This window comes from Pleurodeles waltl, chromosome 3_1 (assembly GCF_031143425.1).
Source record: "Pleurodeles waltl isolate 20211129_DDA chromosome 3_1, aPleWal1.hap1.20221129, whole genome shotgun sequence".
In the NCBI taxonomy this organism is placed as follows: domain Eukaryota; kingdom Metazoa; phylum Chordata; class Amphibia; order Caudata; family Salamandridae; genus Pleurodeles; species Pleurodeles waltl.
In genome coordinates, this window is record NC_090440.1 from 291,220,847 (window position 1) to 291,240,137 (window position 19,291).

General features: G+C 40.9%; 1 protein-coding gene across 4 annotated transcripts in view; it reads left to right on the top strand.

The window, feature by feature from the left end:
- The window catches only part of CCPG1 (cell cycle progression 1), a 135,031-nt gene that overhangs the window by 1,633 nt on the left and 114,107 nt on the right, over window positions 1-19,291 (top strand). For 2 of the 4 annotated variants that reach the window (XM_069222434.1, XM_069222432.1), the window contains exon 2: window positions 15,458-15,491. The exons of the other annotated variants lie outside the window; for them this stretch is intronic. The gene's annotated coding sequence lies outside the window, so the exon portion shown is untranslated. The remainder of the gene's footprint in view (window positions 1-15,457; window positions 15,492-19,291) is intronic. 4 annotated transcript variants of the gene reach the window in all.

Here is a 19,291-nt window from a genome sequence, read left to right on the forward strand (position 1 = left end):
TAATTGCACGCTTGCCGGTACGCTTGACTGCAAGCAAACTTCCTTTTCCTTTTGTGTCTCCCCTTCACGCTCATGGTGGCTATGTTGCTTTGAACTGACTTGCTTATGTGAACTGTTTTACTTTATATTTTCAATTTATGTGGCAAGAAAAAGTCCATTTAGGAATTTACAACCCCAATAGCTCTAACTCGAGCATACGTGAGACCCATTGCATTTCAAATGCTTGTTAATAAAAGCTACTTTCCCACTCCAAAGATGAATGGGTCACTGAGCAATATGAACATGCACAGCTCAGAGCATGTGTGCTGCAGGTTGTCAGCGAAGGAGGCAAGTCTCCGAGGTTGTTTCCCTCCACCAGCACAACTATGTAACTGGAAATAGCCAAAAGACCTATGAGCTACCTACCTTTCCAGCCACTCAAATGGCTACCTGGAATAGAGTGTTTGTTAGTTTTTTTTTTTTCTGAGTGCATGGGCAAGGACCATGAGACAGAAAAGTGTACACTTAAAGGCTGTTGCTCATGTATGCAGGACAATATCCATTAGACATGTTTGTATTCCACTTGTGCTCACCATTGTTTGTGCATGTGTCACTTTAAAAAAAAAAAGTATTTTCAGCATCTTTTGTACCTGCAGAGACAGAATATGCCATACACCATCTGGCATACTATTTCTAAATCGGTCAACATTTATAAAGTGTAGCTAATCACCCGCAGGGTATCTAGTTGCTGAGAACCTTGCAGCTTCAGGGGCGTTCTTTTGAACAGCCAGGTCTTGAGTCCTTTCCTGAATTCCATAAGAGAGGATGAGATGAAGAGGGAGAGCGTTCCAGGACTTTGCAGTGAGATAGAATGGGCACCTTCCACTATTGCTTCAGTAAACGCGGAGGGTATGAGCGAGGGAGCAGGGGGCAGAGTATAGGTGTCTGAAGGGTTGGTGAAGTTCATGCGGTGGTTGATGTATTCTAGTCCTTGATGGTGAAGGGCTTTGTAGGTGTGGATCATCATCTTTAATTGGCATCTCTTCCGAATGAGGAGCCAGTGGAGCTTCATGAGGTCGGGGTGAGTTGGGTCCATTTGGGGAGGTCGAGGATGTGTCTGGCTGCTGAGTTCTGCATGGTCTGCAGTCTTTTCAGGAGGTGTGTGGTGATTCCTATGTAGAGCGCTTCCCTAGTCCAGCTGGTTGGTGACTAGGGCTTGTATGTCGGTTTGTCTAGTGTTGACAAGGAGCCATTTGAAGATCTTACGGAGCATGCAAAGAAAGAGGAAGCAGACGGAAAAGACTGCGTTGATCTTGCTCTTCATAGTGAGCTAGCTATCCAGGATAATGCCAAGGTGGCAGACGTGGCCTGTCAATTGGGTGAAGGTCCTAGTTCAGAATTTCTCTGTTTTGGAAACAGATAAGAGACATGTATAGGTTCACACGTTTCTTCACAAGCACTACTTCTGTCCAGCAAAAGGTGGTGGACAAGAAACATGACTCATGATCACATCCTCACCACTTGGCCTGTCTGTAACTTTTTATAATTTTATAGGCGCAAGCAGAAACTGCTGGGAAAATTCTAATGGACTACTTGATTTGTTGAATATTATTAGTTCTGAGAAAATACTTAGAAAGATCTTATATTCTGTAAGCAGTGTTACTTTAAGCACAACATTGTCATCCTAAGCTGGTCATCTCTCAAAGATTTTCAGTAGTTATCAGCACATTTCTCCTTGTTTGGAACACACCAGGGCCTTGAAGTAGACTTGTGGTACTGCAGGGTGAGTGAGATATTAGAGAACTGTTAGTTGAGATCACTCTTACAAAGAGCATGATTCAGGTTCCCTGAAAGTGGCATATTGAGACTGAGGTCTTGGAATATTCTAAAAATGTGGTATGTCAGAATCAAGTCAGGAACCCACCAGTCTACTTCACTATCAATAATGCTGAAGATGTCCAAGGCTGTGCTCGATACAGACAACAAAAAAGGCATATGGGACGTAGCAATATGAAAGAAGGCACACAAGATGTCTCATGCAGCTTGTTTTGTTATATTGAGGTTCTCTCAGTAGTCTGCAGTGTCTCACGACTTATTGCTCTTTTATACTAAAACACAACTATTGTTGTTCTCTGTTCTTACAGCAATTTCAGTTACATGCATTTGTTTTTCTTTTACATGGATTTCACATGAATGGTAGCTTGCTACAGAAACAAAATATGGAAGAATCACTCTTGAAATATGAACATTTTAGCACGCAAAGTATTAATGGCACAGTGGCATTACCTTGTTACAGCGACGAGAAACCTGTTCTAGTGTTCTGTACACAGTTGTTACAGCACCAACGCTTGAGTTACCAAACATAACCAGTGGTTCACTCAGGTTTTGTAAATAACTATGTTATGTCCCAGGAGACAGTTATTGCAGCACAACTGAGAAGGTGAGACGGAGTTCTAGTATGTAGGTGCAAGGTGCAGATCAAGAATCACACAGCAGTTTCACAATCCCCAAGGATAAGTCTGTGAGGTGGTTGAGGACTAACCTAAGTATGTATTATGGCCCCATACGTCTTCCAGCTCAACAAACCACGTGCATTTAATTTACCCACAGACTCGGTGCACTACCCCTTTAATCAGTATTGTGCAGATTGGAAAGGGGCAGAGTTTGACCTTGGATCCCACAAAGGAGATCGCTATAATTGGATGACACATAACCCAGAGGGTGCGTCGGGTAGAGAGGAGGAGGGTCTGCTGGAGACGCCACGGACGGAGTGCAGTGAGACTCACCCACATCACGCCCACCTCAGGAACCTCCACTGGCAGCCCATCCAGAAAAGATGCCACTTTTACAAGCCTCTCCATGACCGACAACCAGCATACATCAATCACCGTTTGAACTGCCACCAACCCTCTAGACGACTGGTCCTTGTCTCCCTCACCCTCGCACACACTCCCCGCATCTGCCAAAGCTAGAGTGGAGGGTGATCCTTTTCCTACCTCACCACCAAATCCTGGACAACCTCCTCCTCCAGACAGCATCCTCCTTGCAGTAATTCATAAAGGGAATCAAGATATGTCTTTTCCACTAGGTCCAGCAAGATCCCCTCTTAGGTGATTAACCACACGTATAAATCCAAGTTGATTGATTGATGTGGAATACCCAACCAGAAATCATTTGGCTGAAGGTGTGACATTCCAACGCGGCCAAAACGTCTCTGTTTTAGGGTTGAGGGTCTGTTCACGTATGGTGTTGCTGTTCTGTTCACTCAGCACCTTCAGCTGATTTGGTTAGCATATGTTTTTGAAAAAAAAAGCTGTTAGATCTATCTATCAGTTAATTAATAAATTCTAGCAGCCCCCTTTCCTTCTGGCAAACCTAAGGAGCCTTCTCCCCTTGAGTGAACGTAGCAAGCCTGAACATGTGATTGGGACCTCTTTTAAATAGTATGTCCTTTTACTTAGCCTACTGACCAAAGAATCAGGCATGATAAGGTGGTGTATTTATCAATGAAGAGAGGACCTGTTCTCTTTACCAGGAGAGAAGGCAACTGCAGGGCAGTCAACCACAGAAGGCTCCGGCTCATCCACTTGTTATTGCTTTGTGTTTTCCTCTATTTTAACTTTGAAACATTGTCAAGCGAATGTGTAGTGGAAGTCATAGAATACGGCTTGATGGTTGTATGGTGATTTTTTGTCTACATTGTTATTAACCATACATTTTATATTCAGTGGTAGATCACTCACATTGGCGTGTTCATCATTCCAGTATCACATTAATCATTTATGAATTATTTTGAAAGCAAAAGAACTCCTTATGTGCTTGGAAGAACCTAAAATAGACCCACGATGTTCATTTGCTTGAGTCACTGTGCAGGATGGATAATTTAAAACTGGTTGATGGTTTACATAATTTTGCAGAACGCATGAGTATAATTCATTTTCTTTCAAAATGGCTTTCACATGTGAAGCTATCACTCCAACCCGAAATTATCTAACGTCTCTGATTCAAAGCATGCCAAAGGCCAGTAATTAATACTGCTGTACTCTACGTTGTAAACTGCTATCTGCTGCAGGTATCGGGTTTTCTGAAGAGAATGTTTCTCAGCCATTCATCTTATATTTTCCACTTGCAGAACCAGCCTGGCCTGCAATTCTGAATTCTCCCCTCCCGGTTACAGGAAGTGAAACTAACACAAAAAGAAGTGTTGTTTTCACTCTGGTTGATAATGATACGGTTCCCAGCACATTGTTTTGGCCTTGGCTATCACCTATGCATTCAGTGTTGTGGTGCCAGTAGAGACCCACAAGCTGATTTGCTATTAATAACAATGCCATCTATGGTAGTTAGTCTCATGCCATTTTGGGAAATAATGTTGTTATATCAAATGAAAAGGAAAGGTTTTCTATTATGCAGTAATCGTTTTGCTGCAAGTAAGATGCGATTTTGGTCTGTTTAATTTGCTATGCAAACTTTAGCAAGACCATATGTTTATTCACACAGGAAAACAAAACCAGCCATCGACTTTGCAGAGTAAATAGTTGGAAAAATGCATTTATGTTTGCTGAATAAATTATACATTTTTGCAGGTGATTGCTTATGGTGGTTGCGTGAAGTGGGATTTGAAACGTAGACATAGTACTGGGCAGTGCTAAGAATCTGTAGGGCACACAATATCAGTCATAGAGTAGTCTCTTGGAATGCTTTAGGCAAAATCATGTGGCGTTTATCGTGTAATGTTAAAGACTCATGGCCAATTTCTAGAGAGCCACTTTTTTTTTTTTTTTTTAAACAAAAGGTAGTTTCATGGGTGTGTTTCAGCCCAATAATGGAAAGTGAAAGTGGTGACTTTAGAACATTTGCTTTGATTGATAGTGTATCTAGCTTCATAAGGTAGTATTTGGAATTGACAAAACACTCAAGTAAACCCACCAGGCGTATGTTCCCTGGAGAAAATCTTCCTTACAGGGTTTTCTCCTACCGTTTTTAGCTATAGGTTGTCAAAGACATAATTTGGAGAATAGAAATACTGACACTGGGCTTTTGGTCAGACTGTTGCTTACACTTGGTTGGCTTTCTTGTCAATCTCATTTGTTTGTCTTTTTTTCCAAAGTTTTAATTTCTTATTCTTGTATCTGACCTTCCCCTTGAGCATAGATTTTTTTTCATCCCTTTGATTGAATAACTTGTACACTTCTACTGCTTAATTTAAGGGAACTGCTTTTTAGGTTTCGCCTAAGACAGCGCTTGACTTCAATTGTTGATGAAATCTTTTGTTTAAAAAAAAGCTTTAAACCAAACTTGGTGCCTGCTCATTCTTTACCATTAGTTTGCATCTATATCACACTCGTTTCCTTGCTTCTTATTCGTCAACACTTCCTGCCAACGCCTCCTATTTCCTCTTGGGACTTCTGTCTGTGTCCCTGCTGTGAAGTTTAGACCATGACCATGTACAGCTTCATGTCTGCAGCCAGGCCTCTTCCACTGCTCCCGCAGGTACTTTATTTTATATTTTAATTTTTTAAGCTTTTTACATGCTCTCCCTAATAGTGCAGCCTGTGTTGCTGTGCAGCATCTCTAAAAAAACATTTACAAAGCCAATAGATCTCGTATAGGCGAAACCTGTTGGCTTTGCAAATGCTAGTTTCTTTTTCTTCAGCACTCCATAGAAGCACACGTATTCTTGCCCTTTCCCTCTTGTGTTGTTTCATCTCTCAAACACCCCCACCTAGTTGTCCACAATCACTTCCTATATTTTCTGCTTTTTATTTTTGAAACTCTTTAGGATCCTCTGTGGCTTTCTTGTCACTTGGCGGCAGTGACTTGCTCCCTCAACCCTGCACCCACTACTCTATTGCTACTGTGCCTCTTCCTACCTTTTTTAAATTGCAATTTAATTTTTTACTAAAGTGGGCCTGGCAGCTGCAATTTGCTACAAGCCTCTTCCTTTCACTTTGATGTACTTTCACACATGTTTTTAAATTAACTTCTTCACAGCCTTTGAGGCTGTTCCACTTTTGCAAACCAGCCATTTTTAGGTCGAAGCTAGGGCAGCGCATGCGCTGTCTCTTCGAGACATGCTGTATTTACTCTGTGGACTTAGAGCCCGCCCATTGCCTTTTTATTCAACACTTTGGTTGTCATTCCAAAAGGCTTGCATGCTAGTGGTTAATCCTTCTTTGTTCCCTCCTTCTTTTCATTTGTATCCTCCCACGTAGCAGCGTCTGTCTACTGGTATCTTTTTACGCGTTTGTCTTTATGTGTTGTTTTTGTGGAACTTTTCTTTCGTTCTTTCCACTCTGAGCTCCGTTGCCGTATATTGTTCCTGCCCAGCTCTCTACTACAGCCATGCAGGACTTTGGTTACGCTCATATCGGTCAAGTCGAGCCCACTTGTTAGTTTACACTTAAACCAGCCCACACTTAATTTTAATTGTAAATGCAGACTGATTTCCACACAAAATGTTATGAAATTATTCTTATAGGCCCGCTGTGTGTAATTGTTTAATCAAAACATTGTTTCCTAATCAGTCCATATATTTTTGCCAACATGCTTGTTGGTTTTAATACATTCCTCTTCGTCGAACCAGAAAATGTTGTTACAAGAAGAATAGTCTCAGAAAAGGAGTTCTGCATGTAAAATGCACTTCCTTAATTTCGGTTTACCAGCTAGTTAATTATCAGAAGTGTAGAGGGGAGGACTAACATTTTTTCATAGTAAAAAATTCCATGTCATATAGAATCAGCTTGATTTTTCCGACTGTCATTTCTGAACATGGCGACCACACATATTTCTCTTATCAGCACGGTGCCTGCTTGTTAGTTTATGAAGTTTGGCTTGCCCCCACTACAGATTTAGTTAAGTTTAAGATGGGTGCAGAGAGGAGGGAATGATGTCCAGAGCTCTCGGGTTGCCAATACCTATTGTCTTTGCACTCAGGAGAATGTGCTGCATGGCTGAATGCTTAGAAAGATCCAAAGACGAGACCTGTTGACTATGCCAGTGCTTGTTTTCTTTTTGACAAATTGTGTGATATCGTTGAAAGGTGAGAGATATTTGCTCTATTTGTTTATTCTTTTGATGTTGGAAAGAGTGGATTTTTATTGAAGACAGTTTAGCTTATCTCCACTGTTTTTCAGTTACAGAATGTAAATAAAATATATTTATGTAGTCAAGTTTTAATTGCAACATTTTTCATAGCACATTTTCAAAGAGGGATTACTTTGTCATGTGACCTAGGTTTCGTGTCTGTGTTAAATACTTGTGTGCTGTGTACAAAGTAAATAAAAGATGTCCGTCCTAACAGGTCCAGCCACTGTTACATCCTCCCACTTACGGTATGAATTATGAAGTATGAAGACTGTGTTGATGCCACCCAGGTTGTTCTGGTGCCAGAAAGAACACCTCCTTAGTGGAAGAGGTGTCTGCTCGGCTTTAAGTAATGTTTCATATACTTTTGGTGCCAATTATGATGCATTCTTTGTTACTCTACAAGCAGCCATGTCTTAATCTCCTTAGTGAAGATCCTTTTTTCACTAGAACGCTTGTGAGTGACGAACTGCAACCCCACAAGGCCGTCCTCTATGATTGCACGTCCTGTAGACAAGTGTAAAGCGGGAGATAAAGGACGTTCTGTTTAAGTTTTGTTTGTACGTGCTATTAACAGAGGGTATTTTGTGATGGCAGCGCATGGGGCAATGCTATTCATCCGTACCTTCCCATAAATACCAAGCAACTAACTCACTGAGCAATTGTGTATTGGGAGTAGGCATATTTCAGTAGCTTCTGGTTAAATATTCACGAGCAGCTGATAAACATGCTTACTGCTTGTCATTGCCATAAGCCACGAGCCAAGACCGCGTGGTTATGCCATAATCCACCCCTTGGTGCCCTACTTTTAATTATTTTCAGAACATTTCTTGCATTTGTGTTTTTTCCTCCTAGGATAATGTCACTTTAAGTCTGATGAGGGCCTGTCAAAAATGGCTGCTATATCTTTAACTTGTGCAATATAATAATGGACAAGGCAAACAACCTGTTTCTGAACATGTTTTTAGTTTGGAAATAGCTTTTCTTCCTTATTGCGTTTTTAGGTTTCGCCTAGATGCCACATATGCTGTCTCTGTGAGACCTTTTGTTTACGTACAGTCAGGTTACAGCCTGCCCTGAGCTCACCAATTGATAGCTTCAGCATCAGTTTCATTTCCTTCATTCCTGTTTGTCTTGGCATGCCTCCATCATGTCCTCTGCTTGTGATCTGCCTTCCCTTGGAGTACGGACCAAGTACTTAGTGTCCTTTCACTGCTCCCGTTTTTGTAGCTACTTATTTTTGTTTTTTGGGGGTGGGGCAGGGGGAGTTCAAGCACTCCAAATGGGTTCTTCTGTTTTTTAGTCCATCCAAATAGCTTATATTCCCTCCTGCCCCCTATGGCAGCAAATTGGTCCTTCATTGTAGCACAGAATACGCAAATCTTTGTACTGTACATTGTGACTATGATTCAGTGTGCCTTCAAAATAAAGAACAGGGCAACATTATTAGTTGTCCCCCATATATCATTTACTGAGTAAAACATTGTTTCTGCTGTTTTCTTCTACTTTGTCCAAAATAAAGTGCTCACCATTATAGTACTTGTGAAAAAATGTCAAAATCCATGAGAGAGTCTGCTCTTCAGAGATTAAGGTTCAACTTGAACTGAGGCCCTGACATAGGCTCTTGACTGCATTCCTCTAGGCCACTGTACTCTGCAACACTCCATACTACTGCACTCTATGCCACCACACGATTCTATGCCACAGCACTCCATACTACTCTTCACCACTCAACTCTATGCTACTCCACTGCACTTTATGCCACGCGACTGTACGCCATTCCACTCTACTCTGCGCCACTCCATTCTACATCATTGGGTGGAGTGGATTGGCATGGAGGCGAGTGGCATGGAGGTAGAGTGGAGTGGCATAGAGTTGAGTTGATTGTTGTAGAGTGCTGTGGTGCAGAGTAGAGTGCAGTGGCATAGAATATGGTGCATTGATGTAGACTATAGCAGTGCAATGGAGTGCAGTGGCGTAGAGTGCATTGGCACAGAGTAGAGTGGTGCAGAGCACACTTACATAGACTGCTGTGATGCAGAGTAGAGAAAAGTGGGGCAGAGTGCAGTAGACTAGAAAGAGTAGAGAGACATAGAATGGAGTTTTATAATGTGCAGTGGCGTAAAATGGAGCGGTGCAGAGTGACATAAATTGGCATACTTTGCACCACACCAGACTACCCCACTCCCCTCAATGCCGCTGCACTTTATGCCACTCTAATCTGACTAACTATATTTCACTCTACTCCACTCTACTCTGTGCCATTCTACTACACGCCGCTGCACTCGACTGTATGTAACTCTGCACCACTGCGCTCAGGCCACTGCACTCTACACCACTTTACTCTGTGCCAATGCACTATGCTCTGCACCACGCCACTTTATGCCACTCCAGTCTACTCTGCTCCACTGTACGCCACTGCACTATACGCCACTCCTCTCTACTCTGCGCAGCTGCACTCTGTGGCCACTGCATTGTACGTCACTCTACTCTACACCACTTTATTGCACTGACCTGTTTTCTACACTACTGTACTTTGCACCACTCTGCCACTTCAGTGTATGCCACTGCTCTCTATACCAAAGCACTCTACACCGTTCTATTTTGCACCATTATATTCAACATCATTCTACTTTACGCCACTACACTGCCACACTACTCTACACCAATGTACTTAATGCCACTGCATTTTGCACCTCTGCACAATATGCCACTGCACTCTACATCAGTCCACTCTACTGTGCGCCACTCAACACCACTCTGTGCCACTGGTCCCCAATTCACTCCACACAATGCTACTCTACGCCACACCAGTCTACTCCACACCATTGTACGCCATTCCACTTTACACTATGCCACTCTATTCCACATAACTGCGCCATGCCACTCATTCTGCTTCACTCACATCTGTCACTTGTTTACTTCACTCCACACCACTCTACTTTGTGCCACACCACTCAGCGTTACTCTGCCCTATTCCAGTCCACTCTACGCCATGCTACTCCACTCTACTCCACTCTGCTGTAGAAGACTGTACAAGGCTAACGGGCACTTCAATAGTTCTCACATAGGTGAAACCTGTTGTCCTTGCCCATGCTTGTTTTGCGCAAGTGGTTGATTTGCTACCCAAGGAGAATTTGGATAGCCTGATCACTTTCTATGAAAGAAATAAGAAATTCTGAGTAGGGCAGGAAATGGAAATAGAGTCGGAAAGGACAAAGTGGGGGAAATGGAAAAGTCATAACAGAAACTGCCACCATATTCACTACAATATTTTGCTTTGTGAAATAACAAATATGAGATTTTTTTTGTACCACAGAAATTATGATAGGAGTATTCAGGGGTGTGGAATTTAATAAAATATCTACTCATATATGCTGCAGGTTGCTTCATAAATCTACATGTCCTGTAAAAAAAAAAAAAATCTACTTGTCCCTCTGGTACCATGTGGTGTGGCGAAAAATTATGGCAGCAATCACATATTAGAGTTCTGATAATAGCCTCTCTGATTATGCCAGGGCTCCTACAATAGTAGAGCTTGAAAACTAGCAATGTCTTTATTTTGCCACCTTTCCGCAGATCTACATACTTGGGTGGTAGGCAGCAGTAAGTAATAGTTCCAAGGTTGGAATGCCTTTTTTAGTTTGTGAAAAGCTATTAACTTGCATGTTTCAAGGGTTTTCGCTAGTTCTTCTCTAATCATTTATCATACTTAGAAAGGTTGGAAATGTACTTCTGACAAGGATCAGAGGTAAAACATTTTCCAACATTGGTGGGGGGGGGGAGTAGATAAAGGGAAAGTGAACCTGTAAACACTCAACAGATTTTCACATGAGCAAATCTACACCTGCATATTTGCTCGTGTTAAAATGCAGTTCACAAATAGTTTCTAGAACTACTATTTCCTGGACTACTTCTGTACATTCTCGTAAATGATGAAACATGCAAATCTTCACTAATGCAAAGGCGTATATCATGGGTGCACTTTTGTGACATTTTTTAAGAATTAGGCCCCTAATTAGGTCTGGTGTTAGCCAAGACCTTTTGTTTTATTACAATTATATCTCCATCCATCTATTGGTTGGCTTCACTGTGACTGATCCTACTTGCAGAACCCTCTCCTACTTAGCGCCAGGATACACTGACACGTGACAAGTTCCATGCTCTATAAATTCATGTTACAATACATTACAATGATCACAATCTGCTCTTTCACAAGGAGCATACAGCCACACAAAGTAGTTTTGTTCATTGCCAGGAACAACTGTGGCAATGTGTGTTTATTGCAACCAAAAATATTTTTGCTTTTTTCTAATACTTGTTACAATGGTGAGGGCTCAGCAGCTCCCATAACAATTAAGTTTTACAAAAGCCATGTCAAAACAGGCACGCATTGACAAAACCAAAAGACTGACCACCAACGTTGGACCTGTTGGCTATAGGAATTCCACACCCCTGGAGTATATAGAAGCAGTGAAATGCTGATAGTCATACTTTGAGCCACAAAGAGTTTAATGGTCCTCTCATACATGTCAATCTTCAGTGACTGATCTTGACCTTTATGTTCACAAGAAGTGTTTGCATATTGTACAAGTGATATCTGTTTTACTGCGGCTACTTAAACTAAATCAGTATCTGGCAAGAGTGGACTTGAAGTGAGAGTAACTGTTGTATTAGCACCAGAGGGTGTGTGTGAGGGGGGGTGTAATGCTGAAAGTGACTTAGTATTGACACAGTTGGCACTTCCCCCCTGCACTCCTATGTTACTGACACACTTGCAGGTGGCAGTTAATATTGACTAATTTTCGGTTACATCAGAATCATCTTCTGTCGGGTAGGGCCTATTCAACTCTTATTTCATTTGTGTAAAGTTTAGACCTCTGTTTAAACGGCAGTTAATGAAGCTTGATGATCTTAAAATGGTGCGCCCCCTCATTTACATTGGGAGTAAATTCCTAAAATTCTCCGGACGTAATCCGTGTTTACAAAATTCGAAATTGGAACCCTGCCTATAGATCTTTGAAATCCTAGAGTAGTTGGGGGCTGGGTGAAGAGGAACAAACTGAATGTTTTTCACTTCCTTCTCTGGGCCTCGGGAGTGCAAAAGGATGCTGGGGTAAGAACAACAAATTGTACATAATGTTCTATTTTAACTCATACAGTGGTTAATAACGTCAGTGCAAAGAGACTATTGGCTACCTAGAAGCCTTTAAATCATTCTTAATAGCCTTAGCCCTTTATCTGTTGCTGTAGCTGTTCACGTTCAGTCTTCGTTCAAAACAATGCTGCCCGTCAATTAATATCCTCTAGTAAAACCTTGAAGGAAGAAGATGGAGAAAAGAGATCAAGACCAAAGACAAATGGAGGTTGAAACGAGGGAAACAGCAAGAGGAACAAGAGTGGAGAGGAGCAGTCAGATGAACTGAGATCTAGGAGAAATATATAGAGAAGAGTCAGAAAGAGAAAAGAGACGGGAATGGCGTTGAGGAGGAGAATGTAGAAATTATTAACATTAAGTAGGGAATGGAGCAATGAACAAGAAGCAACCAAAAGAATGATTATGGTGAGAGAGGAAAGGCATAAATGGTAGTTCTGATGAGTAGGAGAGTTTAGGACTACACGAGTAAGGGACTTAGGGGAAAAAAGAGGCAGACATGGAGAGTTTCACAAAATGCAGAGCCTGTACTGTCCGTGAAAGACTGAGCATGGAAAGAGGTAGATAAGTACATCTAGAGGAGCGAAAACACAAAATAGAGGTAAAAAAGCACACATTGCTGTCATCAAAAGCCTCATTGTGTACTGAAAAATGCTCCAGTTACTTTGTGAAACCTAAGAAAGTGAAGCAAAGGTGACCAATTGGAAAATCACATAAGAAATAATCTCAGCAAAAAATGGTAAACTGCTTTTAAAGTCAGTTGCTAATGGGTTGGTTTCAGCTGATGCCGGAGTGGAGGGAATTTCATTAACTGAGGCTAGCTAAATTGGTGGTGTCAAACAGCTCTGGGAGTGATGGGATGCCACTAGTGAAACAAGAAGGAAAACTCTATATTTAATATTAAACTTTTTTATTATATTCTGGTTGAGATTGCTGCCGGTGCCTGATCTTGAAAAGGAAACTTAACCAGCCCTGGTTTTGGAAGGACTTTTTCTGTTATGAGCATATGCCAGGTAATGGGTTTCCGTAATGAACCGTATTTTTACCGGTTGCTTGAAGTTGTGGAATATCGTCAGTCTGATCATAATAGTTATCCGCTTCTCTCTGTGATGATCACATCCGCAAATACCTTGTTCATGTCCTTTAGGAACATTAGAAGTGCTGGACAGATGAATTCAGTTTCTCCTTTTTTTTTTTTTTGCCTGAAGAGGCATTCGTCCACCAGGCATTGATGTTTATAGCATTCCAGGCAAGGGAAGCTTTACAATCGTATTTTGCATTTGTTGACTTCTTCACTGTCACAACAAAGTAGAGTGTGCTAAGATAAATAGCTCATATGATGTGCAACTCAAACGTGGGCTGACACTGACAGGCAAGTTCTAATATGATGCTGGCAGTGGTTTGTAGTGTTGAAAATACTTGTTTTCTGGCAGATCCCATACTTGACAGGAGAAAAATAGGCACATGTTCCTCATCCATTATTTAATCAGTATGTTGGTGATCCTTTACAGCAGTGATACTCAGAGTACGGCCCTCTAACCTTTACATGCGGCCCCCTGACCAACAGCAGCACTGGGCTGTCGTTCACAGGGCTCAGTACTCACATTAAGAAAGATGTTAAATAAAGAGGCATGCCTTCATTTAAATGTTAATTGAAGTTAGAGAAAGGAAGTAACTAGGTTGTCCTGCACCACTTAACTTTAGGAACACCTTAATTTTCAAAGCCATCTTGCAGCAGAAGTGTAATAATATAAGGTCTCTTCAAAGTTCAAAAACTGTATTCCATTAACATGGGGGGAGAACCATTTCACTTTATCTTATCAGATTATATCCGTGCATTGAGAAGTATTTTTTTAAGTGACAGTTTTCAAATATGAATTTAGAAACATTCATTCCACTCCCTCCCAAAACTGAAAACAATGCTAACAGTGAACTAAGAGGCAAGTCAGTTGTTATGTGCACTCGTAAGGTGGTCTAGGTTTCTATTATACATGAACAGCGTTGTAGCTTATTGAATCAAAAGAAGGAAGGTTGTGTACCACGCACATCCTGTAGTCATGTATTTCAAGGTCCTCTTATATGTGATAAGAAAAGAAAAAGGAGGGAAAGTGACAAAAAGTTGCCTAGGACTACACAGTTTGGTAAAAGAGCAAAGCTGGAATTAATTCCATGTTTTCTGGTTTTACATTGGGCGAGTTAAACCTCCTAGATGTGCTTCCCTTATACCCACCTTACTGCCCCTCCTACCCCCACCTCCTCTCATCCCCCCCCAAAAGGATCACTACCCTGCTGGCATTGATGTGGCCCTCAGTCACATCACATACAAACTTTTTGGTCCTAGGGAAACATTTGCGAGTACCCATGCTATAAAGAATTTAGGTCAGACTATCTTTTGTCCACAGGCCTAGGCATATAAACCATCCCTGCACTCCTCTATGTCGAAGAGCTTGTTGGCCTCCTGGACCAACTCCCATTCGTTGCCAGTTAGTACTGGAGATACATGAGAAATAATCTAATAAGAATCATCTAATTCTAAATAAAAACAGAATAATCTAATGACTTTTAGGGGGAGTTTTAGAGTTTAGTTACAAAGATTTTCAAAGCGCCATTGCCTGAATTAACTCAAACGGACCATGTTAATAGCACACAATACTAAAATGCTTCCAATCCTGGTGTATAGATTACCAATTGAGTAACAACATTAAAAAGCAGTCTATAGGTACAATTGAAGCTAAGCCTATTATGCATTAACACCGATGGAGATTTCTAGACTCGAATGAGCGTTAAAATCCAGTTGGACCTGCCATTGCTACAACTATTATTCCATTACTTTGCATTAACTAATGCCTCTGCAGATGCTTACCTGTTCTGATAACGAGAAACAATCATTATTACGCACAGACGTCTACACAGGAAACATCCCTGATTACAGGGAATAGTTGCAGAGATCATTCACTTATTTCTGTCCCTGGAGCAACATGGTAAGCATAGCCTCTTCCGTAAGCCAAATATACATACAGTGGGCTTTGGCTTCGTCCAGTGGTGTAGTACTCTCACCCCTCATGCTATTGGCAAGCGGTGTTACATTCCTCTTCCTATGGAGCGCTTGCATTACAGTGCATGAGTGACCAGTTCACATCTCAGAAGTACACTGAATCATCTGATATTGATTTGTTTTGTTCATAGATGCATTGTCCGAAGAAAGTAATACATATTTGTTTTATATCTTCACTGCAGCAATGTTTTAGTCAGGATTCAAAAAGCAAGCCAGGTATGTTGACATTGCCAGTGCTTTTTATTGTTGCTCACCCTTCCCTCTGTGTCCTTTTAGAAATTAAAATGGAAAATAGTACTTTTTGGAATATGTCTCACAAGGCGTCGTATATCTAGGTGTGTATGTATATTTACATGTTATTAAGGTATTTACTTACAGGCACACGTTGTGAGATATTATGTTTTAATTCTCCGGGCATGTTTTTGAAGTTGCACCTGTGTAATGGGTATATTTTGGTATACAGTAAAATTATTTGATGATTAAATAGGACTGTGCAAATACTAATAGGCACTATATTGTTAATGTTACTTTGTAATACCCAATGAGTAGAAAGAGTTTGGGAGAGGGAGGAGGGTTAAGCAAAGCCATTGGTAATCTAATTTTCTGCTGTGCAGATAGTGCTGATACTTGTAATGTTTTTGTTTTCTTAGGCAGTGCTGAGGGTGAAAAACATGACGCTTTTTTTTAGTAACATTGCTGCTTCCTGCACAACGTGTATTCGCTACTGTTTTTTCTTCTCTGGATTGGTGTATGTGTACCCATCTGATTGGAAGCAGATTTCTTATGGAAAACCCCAGCTGATGAAACCTCTTTGCAAACTTGATCGTGTAGTTGAACACCCTTACCGTCAGAGATTTGCCACACGTTTGTCAGATCTTTGGCAGGTGTTTGATAACTTTGTTTCAGGAAGTTTTTGAAGTGGAAAATAGTGGAAAAATAAAGAGTATCAAACGTTATGTTTGAATGCACATGAAGTATTTGTCTAATCAGGAGGCGCCAGTTTAGAGTCAGGAAGTGTGTGTTAATAATTGATAATTCCAAGTATGTGAATCTTGCAGGACCTAAAACAGACTTCAGCGAAGCAGTTCTAATATGAGGAATAATATGTGTGATTCATTTTAGCGCGATGTAGGTTTTTACAAGTATTTTGCTTTCTGTTCCCAATTATTGGAGCAAGTGGCATGAAGCAGTGAGGTATTTTTTTTTTTTCATAGATCTCACAAGTGAGGGTAAACTGATGTATTGAATGCATGCAGCACACGCTCGACCCAAACTGTTAGCATAACTCGCAGGTTGAGTTCGAATTCCAGCATGACTAAATGAGTGTACTATTTTCCCGAGGTTGGTAACTTGGGCACTGTTGAATTGGACACAATTAATGACTGTTACTTAGAGTGTGTGGAAGTAGTTGCTGAGATGGAAAGCCCTGCCTTACTGTAGAATGCACTTCCTTGTCCGGTATCTTTTCCCTATTCAGTCTCTATGGTTCTTTTATTTTCTCTCCCCATTCCCACAATGAGTCTTAACAATGAGCTGAGTGGTAGTCTGAAGTTTACTGACCCTCCACCTTCCGACTACTGTCCTCTCAAACTGAGTTTTGTGGGACAGGTGGTAGTGACAAAGTGATTACTATGCTATTTCAGTCTCCTTCAGGGGTGTGTGCTAACTGGCCATCACTGTGTAAAGGGTTCTTTCCATCTTTCACTTAGATATGATTGGGATCTGAATGGATGGGTCTGTACAGTTAGCATTTGCGTCCTGTGTTGCGTGTGTGGCCTGTGAGTGCCGGTTTAGCAGTAGAGAATTAATTTGGGGATTTGAGGGCCGGTATTCCTATTTTAAAGGAGCTGTGCACAACGGCTGCCATCTGGGTAGATTGCCAACTGGCCAGTTTTTTTCCCATTGTCCTGGCTTGTTGTGCTTTAAAAGGGAGGCCGGTAAGAGTCTATGGCAGTATATATTTTGCACCAGGAATAGATGATGACTATAGAGAGCAATAAATTAAACAATGGAAACACAGTGTCCTTTAACTGAGGGAAGTGGAAAAGTTTACTCGAGTAATATAGATGGACGCTCCATTATTAATTGAAGATGGTCCTCATGCGACTTAGGATTGGATGTTGGGTGTCCCTCACAGATAAGAGAAACTCAACCTACAACTCGGTAAACATTTCCATCACCACTGAGCACTTCTGTACTAGTATCAACTGTCCCCAATTATGTATCAACTTCTGTGCGGATCCCTCTATGAACTATCCAGAGTTTTACTTTGGAAGACCTTGATAGAACCCAAAATGTTGAGACCCCCAACCTCAATGAAAATATTTTAAAAATCAGTATCCCTGTTCATTTATGTACTTTCATGTTGCTCTGTGTGTTTTTCTTCCAAATGTCTGTTTATATTTCTTAGGGCTTTCTTAAATTCCCTTTGGTGTCCTGAAAACCTCACCCTCGCAGAACCCATTTTTAGGTAGGACTGGCCTTAAACACCTACCTCAAACTGGAATGATAGCAACACAGGATGTTGTTTTAACATGGCAGTATGTCTCTGCCCACTCTACTGTATGCACATTGTTCTTGCTTTATACAAATCTAAAATTTTAAAAGATGACCTACTCCCTGCTAAAATGTATATATATTTTGGGGCAGCATAGTCTTGTAGCATATGACCCAATGAATTACCTCTTAACTATATGTAGTTTCGATGCTAGTGTGGGAGGGTAGCAGGATGCTGCTATCTTTGTGTATTTGAAAGGAGAGGTACTAAAAAAGGCGGAACAAGGCTGAATAACACGAGGCTGTGTTGTGTATGGCTTCCTTATGGTTCTTCTACTCCTGCCGTGACTCAATTGATTCATAGTATCAGCTGTGCAGTTAAAAAGGTGTGACGGGGGAATATGTAACATAAAATTGGAAAAGCATAGCTCTCCACAATGTAGAGCCCCCTACTTTGTGGTTTCAAGTGAAGTGTCATTTGTTTTACATTATGATGCCTCACTATCATTTTATGCTAGATGCCATTTGGAGTCTCTCGATGGAAAACAACCCCCTTTTGACAGGTACCTATTTATAATTATGTATCTTGTGATATTATCAGCACAGGTACCTAATAATAAATAACATAGCAGGAATTAAAAACTGGGCGTAAATGGATTGATCATCTATAGAAAATAACGTAAACCATTCTTTCAGCAGTACTTTATTCAACAACTGGTGCAGTGTCAGTTCCATGGCAACTGATGAAAAGTCAGATTTTTAGGGGAACCTGGAATATGCCAGTCTTGTAATTTGTAAGAATGTCTACACTCTGGTGCAACTCGCCCACTCCCATCGTCTATATTGGAGACTTGTGATGATTCTTTCTAGTTAATCATGGTGATTTTTATCCTGATTGAAGGAAGCAGGTTAGAGAGGTGGTCTCACGTAAATGTGTAGAAGGGCTTTGAGTATCATTATTTTTTCCTTTGAGTATTATCTTTCTGTAATTATTGTTATTATTAAGATGATGATGATGATGATGCATGGGTCCCCATTGTTTTATTCAGAGGTAACTAAGTATGCTGAGATGGGGGATACAATAGTGTTGTACGGCCAACAACTTGGGATAAAACTATATTTAGAAGAAATTTGTTTTGACATGGACAATCCGTGTATCTTGACATTGATAGATCATGTTTCTGACTTTTATGTAGTCAAATAATCTTTTAGGTGGGACTTATTTGCACTCTTAATATAACCTACAAGAGGCGGAGTTCCCTGCCTTATGGAGAGGATATAAAAGGTTTTTGTCTTTGAACACTTTTTGACTCTATTATGATTGAAGAAACATTGTGCTTCTCCATTAGGTCCACAGAAGCCTGTAGGGTGGTTAGTTATCAGTCCCTTCTTGCCAGGATATTTTATTTATTTTGGACTTCAAAAATATGTGAAGACTGTGCAAGGGATTTTTAAGGCTTTTGGGAGTAGCAAAGGTTGTTTGCTGTAGGCAGCAGCATCAGCTTCCATCTGTCTGTCAT